Consider the following 4,688-nt stretch of genomic DNA (forward strand, 5'->3'; position numbering starts at 1 on the left):
GACCTCACTTCTCCCAGGGTTCAATATTTAGTGTTTCTGACTATGCTGAAAGCTAAACATTTTCTGGGACATTAACCATTTATAAAATGTCATTTGTAATTTGCAGGATGGAGCACTCCATTACTTAATTTATTAGTGCTATGAGAATCTCTAAAGCCTTGGGAAAGGCCTTTGTATATTAGTCAGTGGTGAAGAGCGCTGCAGACACTCGGGTTCGAGTTCCACTGTCGGTATGATGCATAAGCAGTTCACTAGGCGACCTGTCTCTCCTGACGGTGGAAGGGGCAACCAGAAGACATCTGACACCCAGAGCAGATCCATCGGCTGTGCTTTTCATTTCCTTCCTGCTTGTTTTTTGTTTTCTGCCATAGCTGTGTAGACACTATTTACGATTTACTGCAAACATTTGACCGCCCAGCCCACCCATATTGACTTGGTTTGACAAGTGTAATCCTTTTCTCTTTCCCAGTCACTTGTGTTCAGCGATCAATCAAAGCATCAATGACGGCAGACTGCTATGAAGTGAAGGGGAGGTGTTCGATCATCAATAAGAGACCCTGTGGGCTCTTGCTATAATATAGTGATTGATTCATCTTCAAAGAAATCTTAAGTGGCCGTATGCATTTTCCGTAATGTGCTTTTTTTGTTTTGTTGACCACAGCTTTTTCCTTCTGAATCAAGATACCATTTTTATAGCAGTGAAAATAAAGAATTACCTAGACATTCAGTGACTACATTTGTTTGTTTAATCTTCCAGTGAATTTTCCTTCTGGTCTGGGGAATTTTTGAGATTCAAAATAATACCATCTACCAGCAATCTTAAGAGTTGCAACATAAGTCACTGTCACTTTTATTATATTTTTACTATGTATTATTATGCAATGATCTTCAATATCTGACCTGTATGTTTTAATACACTGTATATTGGGATATTACCATGTTGGTGAAGGGAAAATAACTTGGCGAGAAGAAATAACTGATAATGACTTCGTGTATAGCAGTCATTTTGTGTTTAGTTGCTTTGTTCATGCTCAAAGTGACAAATTTGATCATTTTTTGCACTTGATCCACAAACTTTATATAGAAGCCCCAACAAAAATACACACGCACACACACACACACACACACACACACACACACTGACTGAAGGCGCTTGTCCAGAGTGGGGTCATGGCAAGCCGGAGCCTAACCCGGCAACACAGGGCGTGAGGCTGTAAGGGGAGGGGACACCAGTCCGTTACAAGGCACTCCAAGCGGGATCCAAACCCCAGACCCGCCAGAGAGCAGCATCCAGCCAAACCCGCTGCACCACTGCGCCCCCCTACCCAAAAATAACAGTTCCTTTATTGTAGATCATTACTATAGAATAATTCCAGAACTTCTTATTCTTCCATGCAGCAGGACAAAATCTCACACAGAAAGTCAAATATCCTTGTGCCACATAGACGCCTTCCCCAGTAAGATCAAGGACTCGACTATATGTATTTACTCATCAAATTCCTATGCTGTTGCAGCCTACAACTATTTTCCCTTGCTTATAACAAATAGGAAGCATATTATTAATTCTAACATGTTTTATACTTCCATTAATTATAATTAATGTATTTGACTATTATTTTCTGAAAACAGGCCACCTGCAGTCATTTAAAAGTTTATACAGCTTGGTAATCTCACTAGAGCAATTTTAGGAGAAACACCTTGGTCACCGTGTCTCCCTGTAAACTGTACTCGAAACCTGCAAATCAAACTGCAAAAATTTTAAGACATATTCAAAATACTTTTCATCTTCTTGTTCTGGGGGAAGGTATTTTTTAAGGAGCAGGTTGCATTAGGATTGTGCCACAATTTGAATTTTGGCTGAAGATCAGATTTGGTCTCATCTGACTACAAAACCTTTATCCAGATCATACCAGGATCACTCTCTTGCTTTCTGGCAAACTCCAGATTTTAAAATAATAAAATAAAATAATATTATTAACAATAATTCCAAGCAATGTGGGACAGGATGGCGCAGTGGGCTTGGTTGGGTCCTGCTCTCTGGTGGGTCTGGGGTTCAGATCCTGCTTGGGGTGGCTTGCAGCGGACTGGCGTCCTGTCCTGGGTGTATCCCCTCCCCCTCCAGCCTTGCGCCCTGTGTTGCCGGGTTGTGCTCTGGTTTGCCGTGACCCAGCTTGGGATGGGCAGTTTTGAACTGTGTGTGTGTGTAATACCGAGCACACGAGTCTGTTCCTACAGACAACCACAAAACAGCTGATCCATCTGAGTCGGGTTTGTGGTCAAGGGCAGAGCCTCTGTCTAAAGCAGACAACACTATCACTCTAGCGGGACCACAGTGTTACTGCTTTCCCAGTTCTTACTTACTTCTGCTGAACACAGGGGTCGCCCCCCTCGGCCCATGGAGGTGAGTTAGCCCAGTCAGAGGAAATAAATGGCCCACCATCACCTCCTTGTGTGAAAGTCTCTTCTCCTGCTACACAAAACAAGCAGCACCTTCCACAATAGCTATGCTCCCTGTACACCTGTAATGTGTAGAGGTGGATGGGTGGGGGGGGCAGGGGGGTGAGTGAAGAGGAAAGAGCCTTTAAAGATGTATTAAAGGAAGTAAAGTAATTATAGGATTGACAACATCAATGACCTCCACATTGCAATATCTTGTCTCCTTTGTTCATTGCTCTACCACCGTCTCAATGGGTAAAATTGCATCTTTTCACTTTAACTCTCTCAAGGACTCTTGTGCTATTGGAAGTCAGCGAGGTGTGATGTTTTTTCCCCCCTTTCCCCTCTTTCCTCTCTTGTATTGTGCTTTGGGGTCTCGTGTGAAAAGCAAGGTCCTCACAGAGTGGAGGTTGGCCAAAGAGGCGTTTCTTGGGTCATTGAATGACTTTCAGGTGTCTGTCTCCGTCAGTATTGACAGGTGCCAGGTGTCACCTGCTCATCTGCAAGTACTCCAGCATCACACAGTTCCGACACCTGTAAGTGGAGAACACAGGCATATAAAGCCGCGGTACAAAGCCAGTTGGGTGTGTTTAAAGACGTATACTAGAGGCAATATGCCACTCTCAGCTTTCTAGGACTCATGAGATGGTGGCCTAGTGTAGGGCATTTGGAGGGCTACTTAGTTTTTCATTAATACCTGGATTTCAATGCCGTTCTAGTGACCTTATTAAATGAATAGGAAAACAAGGATGCTGTCATTGGACAATATGTGTAATTCACACACATCGTCTGAACAGCTTATCCCATATGGGGTCGCAGGAGGCCGGAACCTAACCCAGCAGCGCAGGACATAAGGCCGGAGGGGGAGGGGACACACCCAGGACAGGATACCAGTCTGTCGCAAGGCACCCCAAGCAGCACTCGAACCCCAGACCCACTGGAGAGCAGGACCCAGTCCAACCCCCTGCGCCACCACGCCCCATATATGTGTAATTCACATATATGTTTAATTGAACAGATAAAAGTAATGAACATGTGATCCACTAGTATGTCACGCTTCCTTCTGCGGTTGAATCTTTGTGTCACAGCCCCACGTTTTATTGTGTCTAGTTCTGACTGTTATGGACGTCTGTACTGTTTTTTTTATAATACCTCCCATTCCCTTGGGGGAAGGTGGTCCGTGTGGATGAAAAGGTAAATCACCAGGTCTCCTGTGTATTGAACCCATCAAACACAGTCAAAATTGCAAATAAGCAGACCCAAATTCATCTGCAGATTTATTGCAATCTGTCGTTGCGTTTATTATCGACCCGCCCGTGTCCATGAATTGAGAGCGTCTGAGTTCTTCCCTGCACCTAACTGCCATTTGTTTAACATATGGCCCTGAAGTGTGCTTGCATGCCACCACCTTTGCATGCTAACTGACTTTGTTCATCTGTTTGGAATGGAAGCAGCGTTCAGACTGAGCGCCGGAGCTCTCGGAGCTGGGATAGCAGGGCAAGCAAAAAAAGATTCTGTGCACAGAGATACGCAGAGCACAAAGTGACACCACAACTTGGGCTTTAGCACCATATGTGACTGCATCTATCCGTCTGTTGGTCTTGAACAATCGAAGCAGCTCATCAACAGCTAAGGGTCACCACTTTACCATTGCAGTCACCCATTTTGCTCCTTCTTAATTGCCACTTCAAAGAAAAATGGAAGGATCTACAGGAAAGTCCAACCTCTTGTCCAGAGCGGGATCGCGGCAAGCCAGAGCCTACCCGGCAACACAAGGCTCAAGGCTGAAGGGACACACCCAGGATGGGACACTAATTCCTCACACGGCACCCAACGCAGGGGTCGAACCTCAGACCCAAGTAGCCGGTACTGCTTGAACCCACTGCACCACCAAGTCCCTCTACAGGAAAGTCCACGGACAAGCTTCATAAATAAAACTAATCATAGATTGTATGGACCATGATTTATAGCAAAGACTGCCTTTAACACAACCAGACCAAGAAAAAAAAATGCAATTTTTTTACTATTTAAAATGTATGTGTTTAGCAGTTACACGGAATGTAGGAGCATAGAGGCCTCACTTCTGTAGTTTCGCAGAGGCAGTGAATCACAAATTATTAGACAAAGTATTAAACCTATAGACTGTGCTTGGGGTTAAAGCTGTGGTCAGAGTCAGGGAATCAGCCTACGGTTTACAGCTATGGAACATGGGGGTGTAGAAAAAACATAGGCACAGAACGTAGTGTTTATAG

Source organism: Scleropages formosus, chromosome 5, assembly GCF_900964775.1.
Source record: "Scleropages formosus chromosome 5, fSclFor1.1, whole genome shotgun sequence".
NCBI classification, from domain to species: Eukaryota; Metazoa; Chordata; class Actinopteri; order Osteoglossiformes; family Osteoglossidae; genus Scleropages; species Scleropages formosus.